The 22,309-nt window shown below is 45.1% G+C and overlaps 1 protein-coding gene across 5 annotated transcripts in view; it reads left to right on the forward strand.

The window, feature by feature from the left end:
* Nucleotides 1-2,464: 2,464 nt before the first annotated feature.
* LOC147730473 (interferon-inducible GTPase 5-like) overlaps nucleotides 2,465-22,309 on the forward strand; it is a 153,224-nt gene continuing 133,379 nt past the window's right edge. For 2 of the 5 annotated variants that reach the window (XM_086955284.1, XM_086955281.1), the window contains exon 1: nucleotides 21,947-22,035. The gene's annotated coding sequence lies outside the window, so the exon portion shown is untranslated. Of the gene's footprint in view, nucleotides 2,569-21,935; nucleotides 22,036-22,309 lie in introns of those variants that run through there. The other 3 variants (XM_086955285.1, XM_086955283.1, XM_086955280.1) reach the window with 3 other exon arrangements.

A 22,309-nucleotide genomic window follows, 5' to 3' on the forward strand; every position in this document is an offset into this window, starting at 1 on the left:
TTATGATTGCTACTCGCCCCATTAGGGACAGAGGTAGGTCCTTACAAAGTCTTATGGAGCCACTTGTATCCTCCACTACTTTCCCTATTTCATTCTTCTAGTAGGAAGGGGCAGTGTGAATCAGGTGAATTCCTAAGTATTTCGTTCCGTCACTCACCCACGGGAGGCCCACCTCTGGTGGTTTGTCTTTTGACCTTCTTGCTAGTCTCCCAACAGGAATCAGACTGGATTTTTCCTGTTTTATACGGAGTCCGTATACTGCCCCAAATTTCTCCAACTATGTGAGAAGCACCGATACCTCCCTGGCTGGTTACCGTATGTGTACCAATGTATTATCAGCATATAAAGAGACTATGTGAGTGGTGTTGCCCAAAGAAAATGCCCCATCTTCTCACTCAGAGCTGCCGCCAGGGGATCCATTGGCGCCATGAAGAGGAGCAGCGACAAGGGGCAACCCCGTTGGGTACCTTGTGCCAGTGCAAACAGCCCCAACACCATTCCTCAAAGCCGAATGCGGGCTACTGGGTTGTTATACAGCAGTTGGACCCCTTTGAAGAACCCCCGCCCCACTACCAGTCTTTGAAGAACCGACCAGACATATTCCCACTCCACCGAGTCGAATGCTTGCTCGATATCGACCATCAGAAAGTATATACAGCAGTACGCGCGGACCGCTATGTACCATACTGCTTTTATGGGGGTTATCACTACTGCGCCTCCTGCCATCGGGGTTGAGGGAGCTCGAAGCACAGTTGGTGTCCTGTATGGGGAGCTGTAGTTTTGACATGAATGGCTTTCCAATCTTTTAAAATATGTGCATGTATGACAGTAGTTGCTACAATCATCACTTTCAATGCGGTGGCAAGCAAATGTTATATGAGAAAGTATTTTGGTGTGTGCTCATTTCCCTTTATGTCCAGCCTGTAGAAATCCTGGGGATGTAATGCAGCACCCTCCTCATTTGTACAAAAGTAAGGCCCCTGCGATAGATAACTTTACCACACAGATATATCAGCCGTCCAGCCTTGAGTTCTGTGGGCAAACTAGGAGGATTAGAGGGAATCAGTGCTCAATTTGTAAAAAAGAATATAAGAGCAGATGCCCAAAATGTTTCTTAGGAGGCTGCTGCCCCCGTCCATCCCTAGCACCACCCAGTCTGCATTGAGGACATCAAAGCTAGATTGTCTCCACCCCAACTACTTCTCCTAATCACCTGTGCTGGGGCTTTGGGACTTTCATTGCCAGGTGCATTCAGTCTCGCAGTACATACTGGCATGCGCTTGTGAAAGGCATTGTTTGCTATAAAGGGCTTGGAACCCGCACTTTGCTTCCCATTTATAGGCTCCAGTGTCCCTCTTCATTGCTTCCTCCTGATTGCCCAGCTCATGCCATACACCACTTCCTGTTTCGACTAAGCGCATGGACGAAGGACAATTGATTAATGTATGTTCACTGCTCGCGCTGCCATTGAGATACCATTGCATTTCTGTAGTAATCTAACATCTGTTTTCTATGTCTACAATGATGTATTACTTCATTATGTCATGACATTACTATGGTTACAGAATCTTCATGTGAAGACCTGCTCTGTATTCTAATGTTTGACAGTTTCCTGGGAGCTGTTGTGACTGATGGTTAATAAATCACATCTGTCTCTACATTTGTGGTTGTGTGGGTTCACTTCAAATTGGCGACGAGGATGAACCATTGGTCACTTAGCCCACGTGTGTGTTCATTCAACTGGACTGTCATTAGACTGGATTTGGAAGGGAAATATTTTAAAATTTGAATATTTCAACTTTAACGCTGATGGGATCAAGGATCTCAGCGTAAACCAGGAACACGGTACAAGAGGATTGAAACAAGCTTCAGTAGCAGTGAAAGGCTGGAAACCTGTGGTTTAAAAGCAGCATTGCTGACATGGTAAACATTTAAATTACGCTGCGCATGTAAACTAAAGGACAAGCAGAAAGCAGGGAAAAGAACTATGAGTAAACCTGTTTTTGATGTTTATATAAAGGAAGGTTTGAGGAAAAAACAACTCTTTTTGTGCCTCTAATAAGTTTAAAACAGTACAACTTAAGAGATCAGCACGAAGAATAACCATCGTTTATGTTAAGGAATTCAACTTTGAATATTTTGTGCCTTTCCAACTGATAACACTTGGAAAATGTGTAATATTAAAAGTTTACATGCTTAGCGCGTAATTTAAGGAAGCCTGTTGCTGAGAAAAATGTTAAAAGCTGGTGGACAGGCCTGTTAGCAGTAACGGTTTTTCCACGAGTTGGAGCTCTGCTCGGTCCGGTGGTAATGAGGCATCTGATGACGTCTTGGAATGTTCTTGCAGTATTGGTGAAGAACACTGCGTCACTCTGAGGCGATCTGAGGCCACGAAGGAAGACTGAAGGGAAGGGGGCGTTCCAAATACGTCACTCGACTTCCTTGTTTGTGTTGCCTAGCAACTGGAGACAGACGATCCAGTTCTCACGGAGGAATATTGGCATCTTTCTGTGAAAGACAACACGCATTTAATGTGCTAAGAAATCGTCATGGGAGTGTCAGTTTGAGGTAAACTTTAAACCTCTGTGGTTTTTGGACGTAGGGAAGAGCAAAGTAACAAGTTTTGAAGGTTGGCAGAAAACGCTGTATTTTCACATTTAACAGCAATGTGACATTAAAGGCAAGCTTTTCATGGACTAGGGCGCCTTCTACTGGATTCGGAGGGGGCATTCTACTTAAAAGTTCTTTTCTTAACATTTTAAAAGGCTATTTTGCTAACCTGGAATAGAACAGTCGAGGAAACAACTGGTGGGGAAAAGTATTGACAATATTAACCTGTCGTTTCAAGTAGCATTTTTTACTGCAATTTAAAGCGTGTGTTTATCTTCTCAGCTTATAATTTTCATTCTGAATAGCGAGCGTTGATCTGATTTCTTTTAAAAAAAAATCAAAGAATCCAGTTAGTTGCAGTATAGTTTAACAACTAATAGCACAGTCAGGGAAAATATAATTTAGAATTTTAGTCAGTGTGGAAAGTAACTTCTGTTTGAATTTATCTTTTTAATCTATTTCTGCTTCTAGTTTTTGTTCTGCTTCATTTTAAAACGTTATTAGCAAAATGCAGAATGTACAAGCACCACCCCCATTCTTACAGCTCCCAGGTGACCCGCCTGTAAAATGGAAGGTATGGTTTAGGGCATTTGAAAAGTATCTTGGGGTTATTGGTGGAAGCAGATTTAGTGCGCAAAGGAAATGTTTCATTTTGGAGCATAATTTAGGTTTTGAAGGGCAGGCTGTTCTTGAACATTTACCTGTAATACAATTAGGAGAGGCAGGAGAGGAATTAGATGAATTTCAAAAAGTAGTAAGAAGTTTACAGAAGCAGTTTGATGTAGAAAGTAGTTTGGTAGTAGCAAGGCATACGTTTTTCACTAGGAAACAAGAAGAAAATGAAAGCATTATTGCTTATGTAGCGGCTTTAAGAATTCTAGCGTCTGAATGTGTGTTTGAACAATTCACGGAACAGTTAATAAGGGATCAAATTGTGGTTCATACTAATTGTGGGAAAGTTCAAGAAAAACTGTTAACACTTAAGAATCCGTCGTTAGATGAGACTATTTCAATTGTAAAAAGTATTGAGCTCTCACAAAAAGAGCGTAAAGAGTTGAGACCTGAGAGAGAATCTGTTAGTGTTGTAAAGGAGTCCAGTGGTGTGAAAAACATAAAAAGCCAGGCAAAAGTGGCTTTTAAGGTGGACAATAAGGTTAGTAGTGACTCAAAAGGAACACAATCTTTTCAGGGTAAAAACAGACAACGGAATGTGTGCTCAAAGTGTGGGTTTGCGGAACACTTTCCTAATGCGAAAATGTGTCCGGCTAGGTATGCGAATTGCCATAAATGTGGTAAGCAAGGACATTTTGCGAAAGTTTGCATTTCAAAGAATAGTGTAAATTCTGTTTATAGAGAGAGTTCTAAAGAAGAGGAAGGTGATGCAGAGGTTGTGAGCTCTTTATCTGATCTAGTGGTGGTGGTGAAGGATGAAAGTGAAGATTGTGAGGACCCTATTGTGGAGGTGTTGGTGGATGGAAAACCATTAGATCTGTTGGTTGATTCAGGAGCGCGCATCACGATGATAACTGATGAGTTATTTGAGAGGACATGGAAAGGGAGGTCACTCAATCTACCAGACAGAAGACCGGTGTCATACAAGGGTAGGCGTATTGAGCTTTCAGGTTTCTTTGAAGCTATCTTAATGTTCAAAGGAAGAACAATAGAGGGTAAAGTTTATGTGGCAAAAAAAGGACTTAATATCCTTGGTTGGTATCACCAAGGTTTATTTAAGATGGAGCTTAGACCTGGTACGAAAGAACAGGTGTCAGTTGTAGAAGATTTGGAACTAGAGGACTTGTCTACTTCATGGTTTGATAAGTTTCCAAAAGTTTTTGGTGACTATTTAGGTTGCATTACAGGTTTCAAACATTTGATAAGGTTGAAAGATGATGCAATTCCTGTCAAACATAAATTACGTACAGTACCTCACAGTGTTAGGGATGATTTGGCTAATGAGCTGAGGAAGATGTGTGATTCAGGAGCTATTGAGGCAATAGAGTCGTCTCTTTGGTTGTCTCCCTTGGTCGTCAGACGCAAACCTAATGGTAGTTTGAGAGTCTGCATCGATCTTCGCAGCGTTAATAGTGAAATTTGGATTGACTCTCATCCTTTGCCACGCATTGATGACATTCTGGCTAAGTTTGCAGGGGCTAGATACTTTACAAAAATTGACCTAGCTTCGGCGTATCACCAGGTGCAGTTAGATCCTTCTTGCAAACACATCACTGCGTTTGTGTCTCCTATAGGCACATTTCAATTTAGGAGGATGCCCTTTGGGTTAGCCAGTGCGGCTTCAGTCTTTCAACGTGTTATGGAGAAGGTGTTACAAGGTCTAGGTGAGACGGTTGTTTATCAAGACGACATTTTCGTTGCTGGCAAGTCTAAAATTCAACATGATCGCAATGTGTTTAAAGTTTTGGAAAGGCTGGGTGAAAATGGCATTGTGGCAAATAAATTGAAATGCATTTTTGGTGTGCAGTCTATTGAGTATTTGGGACATCAGATTTCAGGAGAAGGTATTGTACCTAGAGAAGGGTTGATAAAAGCAATAGTAGACGCTCCTAGTCCAACGACAAAAGATATGGTTTCCTCATTTTTAGGAATGTCTGAGTTTTATTCAAAGTTTATTCCCAATTTTTCAATGAAGACAGTACACATGAGAGATCTTCTCAAGAAAAGGGTTATCTTCAAATGGGATGAAACTTGTGAACAAGAATTTATAAATCTGAAGAAAGAGCTTGGATCATGTGAGATTTTGACACCATTTGACCCTAATACTAAGTGTACTGTGTCAGTGGATGCAAGTTTGTATGGGTTAGGTGGGATGATTTCACAGGAAAAGGAAGGGAAGGAATTTACGGTTGGGTTTGCGTCACGAGCTTTAAGACCTAGTGAGAAGAATTACTCAGTGATTGAGAGAGAACTGTTAGCATGTTGTTGGGCAATAGAAAGGTTTAAATGTTTTCTGTGGGGCAGGAACTTTAATCTTCTCACAGATCATAAGCCATTGATTCCAATTCTGCAAGGGAAGGTGGTGAAAGATCATACACCACGGATAGCTAGACTTAGTAGCAAACTGTTACAATACAGTTTTCAAGTTGCACATATCCCAGGTGGGAAGAATACCCGCGCAGATTTCTTGTCAAGATTTCCTTTAGCTATGTCTAAGAATGATTTCAGGGAAAACATTGAGGAGGATTGTTTGATTGCTGCTGTGGATGCATGTTTGGTTGGGTGTTTTTCGGAGAATGAATGGTTTGCAGCCATGGAGAAAGATAATGTCTTGAGGAGGCTTAAGCACTACATTGTTACAGGTTGGCCAAAAGAGAAACTGTTGGAAAAGGAATTTCAACCTTTTGCGAAAATTGGGGATGAGTTAACCATTGAAGGTGGGAGTATGATCATGAGGGGCGAGAAATTTGTACCACCACAGAAATTAAGGTCGTCAATAATTAACTTTGGACATGATGGACACATGGGGCAGACCAATACAAAAAAAAAAAATAAGACATTTTTATTGGTGGCCCTCCATGGATCAACAGATCACTTCTGTGGTGGAGTATTGTGTGATCTGTAATTCAAGTGACAAGGTTGTCAAGATTAAGACTCCTCCAATTCAACAGGTTGTTTTGCCGGATGGTCCATGGTTGAAATTGGCTGTGGATTTTGTTGGTCCATTCAACATTTTGCCCAACAAGTGTAAGTTTGCTTTGGTTGTCGCAGATTACTATAGCAAATGGTGGGAGGTTCATTTCATGACAGATCCTAATTCAAGTGAAGTTATTAAATTCTTTCAGAGCTTATTTGCCAGGGAGGGTTTCCCGAAAGAGATTATTTCGGATAATGGAGTACAGTTTACTTCAAAGGAAATGACTGATTTCTTATCTCAATCGGGGATTGTTCAAAAGAGGGTGGCTCTTTATCATCCTCAGGCAAATGGTTTCATTGAGAGGAATAACCGTATTTTGGTTGAGTGCATCCAATGGGCTGTGTCTTCTAATTTGAATATCAAGGAGGCTGTCCAAAGTATGTTATGGGCACACAGAACAACTCCCAATACGGTTACTGGTTCAAGTCCGTTTAGACTATTAAGAGGAAGGGAGGCTTCTTTCCAATTATGTCCTGCTTGGATGAGAAGATGGGGTTCACATGTGCAGAACAAAATGATGCATGACTGTGATTTGAGAAGAAGTCAATCTCAATCTGTTGAAAATGTGGAAAAGTTGGCTGGAGGGCAGGATATTAAAGATGGTGAGAGGGGCTTTGTGTCTAAAATAAGGGTAGGTGATTGGATAAAAATCAAGTCACCACACAATGTTCCTAAAGGGTTATCAAAATTTGGCTCTCTTGTTCAAGTGGATGCAGTTACAAAATTTGCTGTTAGGATTAATGGCAAAAACTGGTGGAATCTGGCTCGTGTATATAAACTTCCACAGAAGGTTGTATATCAGATGGGTTGTGGAAGAAACGAGGAAAAAACAGAGGTTGGTAATGCGGGAGGAAATGACTCAAAATTGCTTTATGTTCCTCCAAGGAGGGGTAGTAGGATTAGGGTTCCTACAAAACGTATGGATTTATAAATGAATATAGTTAAGGACAGTAGTACAACGTGATGAAAGGTCAAGGTTGGAAATGTAATGCTTTAACTTAGGAAATGAAATGATTTTCAATTTAATTCTTTATCTTGAAATGTAATTTTGCATTGAGTCTTCTTAAGAGGTGAAGCTATTTCTTTTTCATGTTTATGTTTTACAAATTAGTTATTTCTTCCTTTCTGTTTTGGCTATTTTTCATATTTCTTTATATCTTTTCTTGCATTTTTCCCTTATTGTTGCAATGGTGCTATATAATACTTTGTGTTATTTTATTCTGTTAAGGAAGGGAGATATTGTAGTAATCTAACATCTGTTTTCTATGTCTACAATGATGTATTACTTCATTATGTCATGACATTACTATGGTTACAGAATCTTCATGTGAAGACCTGCTCTGTATTCTAATGTTTGACAGTTTCCTGGGAGCTGTTGTGACTGATGGTTAATAAATCACATCTGTCTCTACATTTGTGGTTGTGTGGGTTCACTTCAATTTCCTCCCATGCTTCTCCTTTATCGTCTCCGTGTTGCTTTCCCCTCTCCACCCCACGCCCCTAGGGGTCACTGAAATATCATACATAATCACAATAAAAACTCTGAAATGTCACACATATGTACAATGAACCCTTGGCAGCTATGTTCCTCTGATTAGGTCCCAGAAGAGTGACCAAAAACGAATGTACACACTTTCGCTAGTTTATGGCGGTCAGAATTACAGAGCACGCAGCAGTTCAGAAATCCGCACCGTCTTCTTTCCAGAGAAGCACTTGGCAAGGAAGCAATATGTGGAAAGTGGGATCTGGTTATGACGTTGTGTGCAGTGGCAGCTCCTCCGCTATGGCACAGGAGCATCGCGCCTCCTGCCAGCGGCCAAAAAAATGAAAAAGAAAACAATAATAAACCCTTATTTATTTTCATTTTCTTTTTGCTCTCAGAGCCGAGGCTTGTGGGGCGGGGCCCGTGGGAATGGCAGGCTGGCGGAGGAGTGGTTGCACTGCTATTCAGTGCGCATGAAGGTTTGTCCGGCTGTCTCAGGATTGCTAAACAGTCATTGACACTAAAGCTCTCTCCAACCCGAGCTGCGTTGCCAGGTTGGAGAGAGCAGGCACAGGCTCCCATGCTGACTGGGAGTGCAAATCATTGGTGCTCAGGCCAATCCTGATGCTGTTTTCAGTAGCATGAAAGCGGCATCATGATTGGCCGCAGTGGACTCTGGTAGCCTGTGCCTGGGAGCACAATGCGGCAGGTAAGTGTTTTTAAGAAAAGTTATTTGTCTCGTCCGTCCATTCTCCACCCACCACTCTGTCCACACAATGTGCGCTACTGGTTGTCATGTGCATCTTAGGGCTCAGGCATGCCACTGTCAACATCTAAGCAGTTTTCCTGTTGGTGGACACAGACAAAAGAAGAGACCACAGCAGAAACAAGCATTAGCAAAGTTAATAGGTCTCGCATATGCAAGAGCTATCGGCTTTGCCAATATGCTTTAGCCATGTTGTACACCAGTGTGGCTGCTGTTCAGCATGGCAAAATGTTAGTAGGGTAAAGGAGAGTGGTGTGGAGTGTTGTAAAGTGGAGTATCATGGACTGGCATATAGTGCAGGAGAGTTCAGTGACGTGGAGTGAAGTTGAATGGAGCGAAAGAGCGTAGAGAGGTATAGAGTAGAGTGGAGTGTGAGAGTGGCATAGAGTGTTGTGGAGTGATTAGAGTAGAGCGGCGTGTCGTAGGGTGCTGCATAGAGTGGAGTAGAGTGTTGTAGAGTAGAGTAGCGTAGAACGGAATAGATTGTCGTTGAATGGAATGTCATAGAGTGGGGTAGTGTAGGAGAGTGGAATGGTATACAGTGGAGCAGAGAGTTGTGGAGTTGAATGGCGTAGAGTAGATTGGAGTGGCATAGAAGGGAGTGGAGTGGATTAGAGTGGAGTAGTGTGTCATAGAATAGAGTGCAGTAAAGTGGCATAGAACGAGTTGCACATAGTGTCATCGAGAGGAGTAGTGTTGTAGAGTGGAATTGAGTGTTGTACAGTAGAGTAGAGGGTTGTGGAGTGGCATAGAGTGAAGCAGGGTGTTATAGACTGGAGTAGAGTTTAATGGAGTAGAGCATGTTGGAGTGAAGTATCGTAGAGTGTAGTGCTGTAGAGTGGAGTAGCGTAGCCTAGAGTGAGGTGACGTCAAGTACAGTGGTGCAAAGTAGATTGGCGTAGAGTGCAGTTGCATAGAGTGCATTAGTTTTGAGTAAAGTGGTTTAGAGTGCATTAGCGCAGGGTGCAATGACGTAGAGGAGAGTGGGGCACGGTAGATTGTAGTGGCGTAGATTGTAGTGGTTCTGGGTAGAGTGGAATGGTGCATGGTACAGTGCAGAACTGCAGAGTAGAGTGGCGTAGAGTAGAGAGGTCTAGAGTGCAGTGGTGCTGAATACATTTGAGTGGCATAGAGTGATACAGTGTGTAGTGGCAAAGAGATCATTGGTATTGAGTTCAGAGGTGCAGAGTAGAGTCCAATGGTGTAGAATGCAATGGCATAAAGTAGCATGGTGCAGAGTAGAATGGTGCAGTGGCGTAGAGTACAGTGGTGTAGAGTAGAATAGAGTGGCATAGAGTGCAGTAATATAGAGCGCCGTGGTGTAGAGTGATGTAGAGTGCAGTGGTGCATATTAGAGTGGTGCAGAGTACAGTGGTGGAGAATAGTGACATATGGGATAGTGGTGCTAAGTAGATTAGAATGGCACAGCGTGCAGTGGCGTAGAGTATTGCAGAGTAGTATATAGTGAGTAGAGTGGTGCAGCGTGGAGTGCAGTGGCATAGAGTAGAGTGGCATAGAGTGGAGTGGCACAGAGTGTTGTACAGTGTAGTTTCAGAATAGGGTGATGTGGCGTGGAATGTTGCAGGGTAGAGTGCAGTAGCATAGACTAGTGGTGTAGAGTGCATTGCCATAGAGTGCAGTGTCTCAGAGTAGAGTGGTATAGAGTGGAGGGGTCATAGAGTAAAGTGGAATGGCATACACAGAAGTGGTATACAGTGCAGCGGTGAAGGATGCAGTGGTGCATAGTAGAGTGGGATAAAGTGAAATGCATAGAGTTGAGTGGTGCATAGTAGGGTAGAGAGGCGTAGTGACATGGCATAGATAGTGTGTTATCGTAGAGTGCATAGAGTAGGGTGTTGCAGAGTAGATTATAGTTGTCTATGGTGCAGTGGTGCAGTCTAGATTGGTGAAGAGTGCAGTGGGGTAGTGTTTTGGTTTGGAGTATAGTGGTGTAGGCTGCATTGGCGTAGAGTGCAGCAGAGTAGAATAGAGTGACATAGAGTGGAATGGCACAGAATAGATTTCAATGGTGTAGAGTGGAATGGAACAGCGTGCTGTAGAGCAGATTGTTCCTGAGTGGAGTGCACTGACATAGAGTGAAGTGTAGAAGAGAGCAGTGTCGTAGAGTGCAGTGGTACAAAGTAGATTAGTGTGGATTGGCTTAGAGTGCAGTGGCGAGTGTGAAGCGATGCAGAGTAGAGCAGCGTTCAGTGCATTGGCATAGAGTGGCGTAGAGTAGAGTGGTGCAGAGTAGAGTACAGTGGTGCAGAACAGTGTGAAGTAGAGTTCAGTGACAGAGAGTGCAGTGTTGTAGAGTAGAGAGTTGTGGAGTGAAATTGTGTGAAGTGGTGCAGAGAGAAGTGGTGCATGGTAGAGTAGAGCGGTGTAGAGTGAAGTGATGCAGAGTGTAGTGCATTGGCGCAGAATGGCGCAGAGTGTAGTGACGTAGAGTGCAGTGGTGTGTAGTAGAGTGGCATTGAGTGCTCTGGCATGGAGTGCAGTGGCATAGAGTGGTGCATAGTGGTGTAGAGAGTAGTGGCATAGAGTACAGTGGTGCCGAGTGGAATAGAGTAAACTACAATGGCGTAGAGTGCATTGGTGTAAAGTGTTGCATAGTATAGTAGAATAGAGTGTAGTGATGCAGAGTAGATTGGCATAGAGTGAAAGGCGTAGAGTGCATTCGTTTTGAGTAAAGTGCAGTGATGTAGAGTAGAGTTGAGAGGTGCAGAATACAGTGGAGTGCAGTGGCACTGAATGCGGTGGTGCTGAGTGCAGTGCATAGAGCAGATGGTTTCATTGTAGAGTGGACTGGTTCCTGGTAGAGTAGAGTGGCATATAGTAGAGTAGCATACAGTGCAGAGTACATTAGAGTGGCATAGAGTGGATTGGCACGGAGTGCACCGGTGTAGAGTGGAGTAGTAAAGAGTAAAGTGCATTGACATAAAGTGCAGTGGCATAGAGTGCAGTTTTTCAGAGTAAGGTGGCATAGATTGGAGTGGCACAGAGCGGAGTGGTGTAGAGTGCACTGGCAAAGAGTGCAGTGGTGCATAGTATAGTAGTGTAGGGTAGAGTTCCTTGGCATAGAGTAGAGAAGTGTAGAGTAGAGAGGCATAGAGTGAAGTGGCATACAATGAAGTGGCGTAGAGCGCAGTTGTGCAGAGTAGAGTGCAGTGATGCAGTGTGGTGCAGAGTAGAATAGACTGGCATAGAGTGCAGTGATGTAAAGCACGATGGTGTAAACTTAGAGTAGAGTGCAGTGATGTAGAGTGGCTGAGAGTGTAGTCTTGCAGAGTAGAGTGGCATAGAGTGCAGTGGCACAGAGTAGAGTAGTGCAGAGTAGAGTGATACAGAGTACAATGGTGGAAAGTTAGTGACGTAGAGTATAGTGGTGAAAAGTAGAACAGAGTGGCATAGCGTGCAGTGGCGTAGAGTTTTGCAGAGTAGAATATAGTGGCGCAGAGTGCAGTGATTAAGAGTAGTTGGCATAGAGTGCATAGGCTTAGAGTGCAGTGGTTTAAAGTATAATGGCATAGAGGGCGCTGACAGAGTAGAGTGGTGCAGCGTGGAGTGCAGAGGCATAAAGAGTAGTAACATAGAGTAGAGTGGCATAGACTGCAGTGGCACAGAGTGGCATAGAATGCAATGGCATATAGTGCAATGGAGTGGAGTAGATTGTTTAAGAGTAGAGTGAGTGATATGGTGTGGAGTGATGCATGGTAGAGTATAGTTGCATAGTGTAGTAGAGTAGAGTGTATTGGCATAGAGTGCAGTGTTTCATACTAGAGTGGCATAGAGTGGGGGGGTCATAGAGTGGAGTGGAATGGCCTACACAGGAGAGGTATAGAGTTCAATGGCAAAGAATGCATAGTAGAGTGGGATAGAGTGAAATGGTATAGAGCAGAATGGTGCACAGTAGAGTAGAGAGGCGTAGTGGCGTGGCATAGAGTGTATTACCATAGAGTGCAGTGCTACACAGTAGATTAGAGTGGCATAGAGTGCATTGGTGTAGAGTACAGTAAAGTGGCGGAAAGTAGAGCAATGCAGAGTAGAGTACAGTGGTGCAGAGTAGAGTGCTGAAGAGTTCAGTGTTGGAGAGTGCAGTGTTTCAAAGTAGAGTGCTATAGAGTGCAGTGGTGTAGAGTAGAGTCGCATAGAGGGCATTGTGTAGAGTAGGGTGGTGTAGAGTGCAGGGGCATAGAGTAGAGTGTTGCAGAGTAGAGTACAGTGGTGTATAGCGCAGTGGTGCAGACTAGATTGGTGAAGAATGCAGTTGCGTAGTGTATTTGGCGCAGAGTGCAGTGGCGTAGAGTGCAGTGGTGTATAGTAAAGTAGCCTAGAGTGGATTGGCGTGGAGTGCAGTGGCATAGAGTCTTGCAGAGTGGTGTAGAGAGCAGTAGCGTAGACAACAGTGGTGCAGAGTAGAATAGAGTGATGTAGAGTACAATGGCATAGAGTGCAGTGGTGTAAAGTGTTGCATAGTAGAGTATAGTGATGTAGAGTCCAGTGGCGCAGAGTAGATTGGCATAGAGTGCAGTGGCATAGAGTGCATTAGTTTGGAGTAAAGTGTTATAAAGTGCAGTGATGTAGAGTTGAGTGGTGCAGAGTAGAGTTGAATGGCGCAGAGTAGAGTGGAATGCAGTGGCCAATGCTTAGGGTCAAGGCTGATTTGCATATGGCCATGTCTGAACTGGGGTGGTGTGGAGTGCAAAAAAACGATGGATTTAGGCCCAGATCTCTGTACTGGGGTGAATGTATGACATTGTTCTGCATTCTGTCCATCAATTGTTGTATTTGAATTTGCAACCCCGAGTGGGATGGGTATGCTCAGACGTGAGTCCCATGCACTCCACACCACTAGAGTCAAGCTATCCTGGCTGAAGACGGCTGATAGCCAGAAACCGGTCCTAGGATGCTTGATTCCGGTCCAGGAAAGACATGGCTTAGCAGTTCGGGCTGGACTGTTCCCATGAGGCACAGGGAAGGATGATTTGCATATGGCCATGTCTGAACTGGGGTGGTGTGGAGTGCAAAAAAACGATGGATTTATGCCCAGATCTCTGTACTGGGGTGAATGTATGACATTGTTCTGCATTCTGTCCATCAATTGTTGTTTTAGCATTTGTCACCCGAGTGGGATGGGTATGCTCAGACGTGAGTCCCATGGTCTCCACACCACTGGAGTCAAGCTATCCTGGTTGAAGACGGCTGATAGCCAGAAACCGGTCCTAGGATGCTTGACTCCGGTCCAGGAAAGACATGGCTTGGCAGTTCGGGTTGGACTGTTCGCATGAGGCACAGGGTCAAGGCTGATTTGCATATGGCCATGTCTGAACTAGGGTGGTGTGGAGTGCAAAAAAAACGATGGATTTAGGCCCAGATCTCTGTACTGGAGTGAATGTATGACATTGTTCTGCATTCTGTCCATCAATTGTTGTTTTTGCATTTGTCACTGTTGGACTTGGCCCTTATGGCAGGTTCACCTCTAATCTTTTTGCTTTTAATCTGTGATCTGTGTTAGTGATATTTTGGTCTCTGCGCACTTTTTCCCTGTGTCCCAGATAAAGTGCGTGCATGTAGTTAGGCAGGCCTGCCCTCCCATAGGAATGCATGGGGAATGCCTGTGTCCCTGGTAGTTCCTGATACGTGGGGAGCGCAGACTCGAATTTGGTATGTGCGAACTCGTGAGAATGAGTGCTTCGCAATGATGTATGTGGCATGAGTGTGTCTTGTGCAGAAGTGCCACTTCTAGGAGTTGGCATATTAGTGTAAAATATGCCTGGCGTGTGATTGGCTGGAGCTGGCTGGTGAGCCTGGCTCCAGGAAGACTGGATGGGTCTGCCCGGTGGTGAGTGTGATATTAGCATGTTGATGGCTGGGGAGGAGTGCACCTGTGTCCTGAATGAGGCTGGGTTTTCCCCACACAATGCTGGCTCCGCCCCCTGTGGTGCGACTGATGACTCTAGCCCTGCTAGTGAATGAAAGGGGTGGTTGAACTATCAAGGGTGCTCCAAAACCAACTGCGACTGGTTTCCCCCCACCCTGCACCTACACACAAAGGATTTTACTGTATAAGAAGGGGCTGTGTCCCCATACAAATGGTTGTTCTGCTTTTGGATCCTAGCTGAGGGGGCTGCTGCTGTTGCTGTGGCCAGGAGGACCGCCACTTGGACTGTCTCCCTGCCTGGAGACCCAGTGAGCTGGCTCTAGGTCCAGCCTTGCCCCCTGCCTGCCTCTAGACCCTGCTGGAGCTTGCCTTTTTGCTTGGAGTGCCTGGAAGCGCTTTATTTGTCTTTAGCACTTGAGAGCGCTTTATTTTAGGTCCTAGCCCTGGGGAGCGCTCTCCCTTGTCCCCAGCGCTGGGAGCGCTTTATTTGTGCCTTTTAGCGCTGTGAGCGCTTTTCCCTGCCTGACTAGCGCTGAGAGCGATTTTCTTTACCTATAGCGCTTGGGAGCACTTTGCCTGCCCTAGCGAGTGCCCACCTTGCTTATTTGTAATTAATTTGCCCCCTGGCAGGTGCCCACCCTACCAGGGACCTTGCCGCTAATTTTGCGCTTTTACGCGAGGGAGCCACCCCTCGGTAAATTCATCCCCCGCCTGCCTGCCTGAGATGGGCCGCCGCGTTGCCCGCGACGACCCAGAAGTGGTTGGGTGGCCAGCCAATCCCTGTGCGGCCCGACGGAAGTCCCGCCTTTGAAACCGGGGCACGAGGAGCAGGGCTGCGGGGCTTGTGGGGCTTCCGTGAGGAAGGGAGAGCCCCGCTGCAAAGAGGACCGCCGGGAGACCCAGCGAAAAGCAGTGCCAAGGACAGCGGGTTAGTGCACAGTGGGGCCCGGTGGTCGAATCGGGGAGGAGGGCGTCGGGGCACATTGCCGGTGCCCGCCTCTCCCCTCCAGTGTATAGAGCCGATTGAGGCTCTTGGGGCATTTGCAGTTTAGAGCCCAGAGGCTCCGTGGCATTGTCTGAGCCCCGAGGCTCTTGCGGGCATTTATGCATTTAGAGTTCCCGAGAGGGACTCCAATGACACCCGCAGTTGTGTGCAGAGCCCCGAGGCTCCCGTCCTAATTGATTTACGAGCCTGAGAGGCTCTAGGGGCATTTCATTGTTTTAGAGCGCTGAAGCTCTATAGTGCCAGCATATTTGTTTAAGAGGCTCTTAAGTGCCTATTTGCTTTGCGAGCCCAGAGAGGCTCTTAGGGGCAGTAGTTGGTTAGAGCCCCGAGGCTCCCACGCTGTGTTGCCCTCACCATTGTGTTCTTGAGCCCACGAGGCTCCAACGTTGGCATCATCTGTATTTACAACTGTCCAGCACTTAGTGGACAGTTGCTACGTTTAGGCTTGTGTTCCTGGCTGCCTGCGCCGCCACCCTGACATTTGGACTCAGGGCATTCCAGGCCTTAGGAGGCCAGTTGGCCTGGGGGACAGTTCTAGTGTTGTGCTACGTGCACCCTGCACATTTAAGGTTTACTTGCTTATATGATTTCTGCGCAAATGTTCTACCTGGACCTCTGAATGTGTTTTAATGCCTCATGTGCAATGTGTTTTATGTTTTATCCCCTTTGCTAAAAGTGACCTGCTCCCAGGTCTAACAGTCACCCCGAGTGGGATGGGTATGCTCAGACGTGAGTCCCATTCTCTCCACACCACTGGAGTCAAGCTATCCTGGCTGAAGATGGCTGATAGCCAGAAACCAGTCCTTGGATGCTTGATTCCGGTCCAGGAAAGACATGGCTTGGCAGTTCGGGCTGGACTGTTCCCATGAGGCACAGGGTCAAGGCTGATTTGCATATGGCCATGTCTGAACTGAGGTGGTGTGGAGTGCAAAAAAACAATGGATTTAAGCCCAGATCTCTGTACTGGGGTGAATGTATGACATTGTTCTGCATTCTGTCCATCAATTGTTGTTTTTGCAATGCTTAATTTGTGCCTGTGGTTTCCAGTGCTCAGCACTGGCACTTATTTCACAGGGCAGAGTCTATAAGAATGTTCTCCCCTGGGCGGCAGGCCTAGTAACTCTTAACAATAAATGTACCTGTCCTCCGTGGTGTTTGCCTAATATGTCTTCGCATGCTGGCCCACCCTGGTCCAGGCATGCTGAATTTGCATCATCATCACGTTTGTGGGGTCAGCAGTGCGCGCCTGCCCTTTACGTGTCATTTCCATTGGATAATCGTGGCTGAGGGCGGGCTCATGACTGAGCTGGGTTGAGGCAGGCTGGGAATGCCCAGACCAAACGTTCCGCAACGTCGTACAGCAGATTTAAATTGCATTACATGCTTTCTTTAATGAGCTCGCACCGAACTGAAATTTAGCATTTGACGTCCTTGTGGTCAGGGCCCACTACCAACGGCAGTCATTATCGGATGTGCACGTGTTGTTCTGCACACTATAAAAAACTGCCAGCGCTATAATTGCTGTGCTGCATGAGCATGGCAGTATTACTGGGAACTGCTGGGCAGCAGGCACTGCAGAGAATTCTGAACTGTAGACACCTGCCTGGCCTGCACAAGTTAATAGGGAGAAAAGTTGCAGTCATGACACAGACCACTTAAATAACCTGGCAACTGCCTTACAAAACGAAAGCCTCGCTATACATCTGTCATACTATTACCTGACCGGACCCCCACCTCACCCCTATGATACCCCCAACCTGCCCCACCCTGCAATTAACACATTACAAACATTACAATGTATTGCATTTAAAATTACCAAATTCTATTAACCCTAATACCTATGCCTGCATGTTTGAAACTGTGAATAACCAAACGTCCTAAACTGAACCTTGAATTACTTGCCTACCCTTTCGCTGCACATGGTTCACTAACTTTCAACACCAACCAAACGTCTGCCAACCCCGGCAAACTTTGCATGCTCCCACCAACCAGAAAAAAGGGTGTGGCACACAATGTTTTTCTGCCCCCCAACTGATGCTAGAATTCACATATTCTAGGTTCTAGCTAACACCTCTCTGATTTCCAACAGGAAAGGTCCATACCCAATCTGGATAGTTGAACTCCGACAACCCGAAAAAACGCCACCTTGTCAAACTGAATGTCAGAATGACAGATCCTGCCAAACCCAATCCCCCTACAAAAACGAGCCATTACGCTATTAACCTTTATATGTGCTCTATCTACCGCTCTCTGCTTTACTGCACCTCTCCAAGCCCTCCTGGGCACAAATTCAACTGACCACTTTTCTGTAATGAGGGCTAAATTTTTCTTCATGCTACGCATCAGCACAACCCTTTTCTCCTTTTAAAGAACATACTCCTCCAAATGCTGAACAATATATCCGGGCACCGTCCATCCACTAGCATACTGATTAGCTCTGTCAAGCACATGCCTCCTTTCCCTTTCCATGTGATCTTAAACAAACGCTTGTTGAAACTTAAATTCTGACCAAAGTAACTCTGCCGAGCTTGCCCTTAGGTCCATTTAACAAATGAGTGTCCAATCACCTAAATGGTCATCTCTGGGCCGGACACAGAACCTGCAAAACACAATAGGCACCCACCCCTCCCCGGGTCAGCGTTACAGCCAGTGCCGCTCTGTGACCGTCCTTCCTAACCTGCGCGGCCCCATACATGCGTGTACCGCGGCCTGGGGGCGTGGTCACCGCTCTCCCGGCTGCATGGCCAGACGCTGCCTCTTCTGCTGATGGCAATGACCCGACCATGCCCCCGCCTCCAGACTCAAGGCTGGAGCCACAGGACACGTCCCAACTCCTGCCCACCTCATGCCCCAAGGCGCTCTGTTCCCATACGAGCAGCCCCTCTCACGTACCCCAGCATCATGAGTCCTATTCGCTGCTTGAACTTTCTGCTCCTCGCAGCAGCCACTACCGCAGCGGCCACCCCGCCGAAACCATTCGTGCTGGGCATGCTGGCCTGCAGCTTCCGCAACGACCAGGTCTATACAGCCCGCTTCTCGCAGGAGACGCATCGCCTCACGAACCCTCTTGTCTTTTATCCTCAGGTAAGCACAGATATAACCTTGTTAACTATACACACTACACTGCTCTCGAAAGCTACTCTCAAATACCTGCTGCACAAATCAACCACAAAATATTTTGCTACTACTACTCCCTGCCACCAGCCACCAGGTCACTAGAACCTAACATAATGGCAGGGAACCCAACACCCATTCCCTATATAGCCTTTGGGCTATTTCTGGCTACACCTATGTAGCCCAACCTAATCTCAAAATGGCAGTCCCCTGGACTGCAGCACCCTACCAATCTGCCAGAGGGGCAGACCTCCTTCCTGTCGGCTGCCCCTCAACCCCCTATTGGAGCACCCATACGATGAGCATAACTGGGACCCACTGTGACCAGCACTCACCCCTCATGGATCAGGTAAGTAGAGCAAATCATTGTTGGGGTTGGATGAGGAGGGGTGGGGCGTATGTGTGTGTCGTGTATGCATGCGTCTTTTCCTTGAAAAAGCGAACTGTGTGCATTTCTATAGTGTTTTCTTTTCTTTGCTACTAATTCACACTGTCTGCTGACTTCAGGTGGGGTAAACAGGATTGAAATGGCACAAGGCCACATTTATTAGAAAAAATAGCCAAAGGCAATAGCAGATAATAGCAGATATCTATATGAAAAGGCCGTTTCTAATGTTCCAGTTGCTTTCAATTTTATTGAAGTGAGAAGATGGGCTTCAAAAATGGGGTGATGAGAACTAAAAGAAAAGAAAAGCTTATAAAAATGTCACCCTCTATCCAGAATGAAATGGATGTGCTTTTTGATTTAAATGGGCTCAAGGAGGTTAGCTAATGGCAGGAAAGTATTTCTACATATGAATTCCACCTAGTTGCTGAATTGTCTCTGCAGATTCAGTTTTAGTTTAAAATATAAAAATCTATGTGACCCAGGACAGGTGAATTTCCAAATAAATTTAACTTTCACTACATTTTTGTTATGGCAAAGGGTTGTGAGTATTTTTTTTGCATAAATTGTGCATTGGTGATTTTTTTCTTTATTCAAAGCTCACACAAAACAAGGCAAGCTTCCACGAGAGGGGATCATGTGGCCTAGCGATTGCAGCTACCCACCATAAAACACAGGGAATCAGGATTGAATCCCTGGGCTCAACACATTGTGATCCGACAAAGCTCCCTTTGCATGAAAACAAGTATAATGTAGTCTCAAGTGTTGAGAAGTGCTTGTCTGCTCTCGTTCCAGGATTGCACCATGTAAAACTGCCAGAAATAAAATGCGGATTCTGCTTATCCGCTTCTATGTGTCAGATGGCCGTCTGTCGTCACGGTGGGCATGTGCGGAGGACAGCCGGGGCGGTCCGAACCGCGCACGCGTGGAATTCTTCCTCACCACCAGGGAATTCCAGCCGCTGCGAAGCGGTGAAGACCTTTGCTCTAGTCTCATCCGATATGAAATAAGGAAAAAATATGAAACTTGAGAACCCGATGTATATGTATGTAGGGGGTGCCCGAAAAAATGGATAAGACTCTGGAGGGATGGAACACATATAGAGGAGGACTGTGTACCTTACCAACAATACTCCAAGATTCAGAAGAACTGTAAAGAGATTGTTAGTTATGCTGTATTGTGATAAGCCCACATGGAAGTATTGCTTGGGCATTAATGTAATGTTATGAACGAAATCCTAAACTATCGATCGTACAAACCAACTGCATGTAAAGAAGTCAAACTATGCTATTCTATTAAGGTGCCTTTTGTATATGATAAAATAAAAATAATTAAAAAAAAAAAAAACTTGAGAACCTGAGGTCAAATACAGCTATCCGGCTTACACAAATCGTGATCATATATAAGTGCTTTATTTCACCAAACCACCTTTTTGCCAAAATAATGCTATAATGCACTTTTTGCTTTAATTTTTTCCCAAAATGTAATCTGTGTGATAATCTCCTTTACTTTAAGAAGACTCTATCACAGAAATTCAGATCAGGTATTACACCTAGTGTTCAGCCATGTCAGTGGTGGAAGAAAATTTGTGAGCACTTGCACTTTAAAAATTAAGCACTGGCAGTGGCCCCGAGGGTAGTGGTGCTGAGTGCAGTGCCATAGAGTAGATTGTTTCAGTGTAGAGTTGAGTAGTGGATGGTAGAGCAAAGTGGCGACAGTAGAGTAGTGTAGAGAGAAGAGTAAATTAGAATGGAGTTGAGTTGATTGGCACAGAGTGGCCTTGCTTAGAGTGGAGTGGTACAGAGTAAAGTGCATTGGCATAAAGTGCATTTGCGTGTTAAAGAGTAGGGTTGCATAGAGTGGGGCGGCGCAGAGCGGAGTGGTTTGGAGCGTACTTGCAAAGAGTGCAGTGGTGCATAGTAGAGTAGTGTGGGGTAGAGTTCCTTGGCATACAGTAGAGAGGTGTACAGTAGAGAGACATAGAGTGAAGTGGAATACAATGTAGTGGAGTAGAGTGCAGTGATGCAGAGAAGAGTGCATTGACGCAGTGTGGAACGGAGTGGAGTGGCATAGTGTTGAGTGGTGCAAAGTAGAGTGTAGTGAGGAAAGGTGGAGTATGCATGGTGTGGTAGCTCACTGCCATGGCAGACAACATTACGTTTTCACTGACATACATGTGGAAATATCATCACCTAGTCTATTGATTTGTTTTGATCGCATTAAAATATTTGTTTCTACCACACCTTAGAATTACCAAAAAATGTGCTTCATTTTTCTTTTATAATTCTGATATGTTCTGAAATAGCTGCACAGTTCATTTACATACATGTACATTTTGTTGTATGCTGGAAAACACAAAAACGAACATCGTACAATCTTTCTCAAGTACACCCGCAATAGCCAGAATGATTGTGACATAAATCGTCTCACTGGAAGACAGAGCCTGACATTTGAGCTCTGTCTTTGAATGCACAGCAAATATGACAAGATAAGAACAAGGTTTAAAAGCATATTTACAGAAATCCAGTACTAGTGGAGGAATACAGTAAATAGGATTGGGCAAACAAATGGGGCGAACTCAAGCTGGACGGCCTAACAAAAAATAGAGCCAGGAAATAGAAAGCAAGAAAATGTGAGTTACAAACCATAAAGCCAATGGTAAGCAATATGCAGAATGCATTCACAGGGAAGCTTTCCGAAGGTCCCCAAGATGTCGTTAGCAAACCAGATAGCTGCGCTGTTAATACCTAAACGGAATGAAAAGCCCAAAAGGAAAAGCAGCCCACAGCAAATGACACCTCTAGAAGTGAGCTATGAGGCCTCCTTGGCATGAAACATTTCTCTTCTTGCAAAGGCTGACACCTGGAGCACTCAAACTAACAGCAGTATCGCCTTCTTAGCAACAGAGATGGACTTTGGAATTACCTGCCTAAAGATTTTAAATCACATGGTTTCAGCGAAATGATACTCCACCCAGGTTTACAGCAGGGCGTCTATTTGAGGTGGGCCAGGTGAGGAGATTAATGCTCTGGTATACCAGACTAGTACCGCACTCTGCTGAGTCCGCGTAGAGGAGAACAGGTACCGGTCGAACCAACAGCTACTTTCACTTCTAGGATTTCACGCTGCAAAGCAAGGGTAGGTCATGTAAGAGAATAATTATCTTATTGTTAATAATATAGCTACATTTTTATATCTAGACATCCGCTCCTCCAAAATCCTCTTTTCGATATTTGCTTTAAAGTTTGCATTATATACCATATATACTCTCTCACACTGCTTTTGTCATGAGGCTACTGCTTCATTTAAGTGCAGCCTAAAGCTCTTGGTGTTTCCCTTCCTAGGCATCCTGCCTTTACTTTATTCTTCTAAACTCTGAGATAATCACTGTCCTTGCTTACGCAGTGGTCTA

This window comes from Lissotriton vulgaris, chromosome 2_1, assembly GCF_964263255.1.
Source record: "Lissotriton vulgaris chromosome 2_1, aLisVul1.2, whole genome shotgun sequence".
In the NCBI taxonomy this organism is placed as follows: domain Eukaryota; kingdom Metazoa; phylum Chordata; class Amphibia; order Caudata; family Salamandridae; genus Lissotriton; species Lissotriton vulgaris.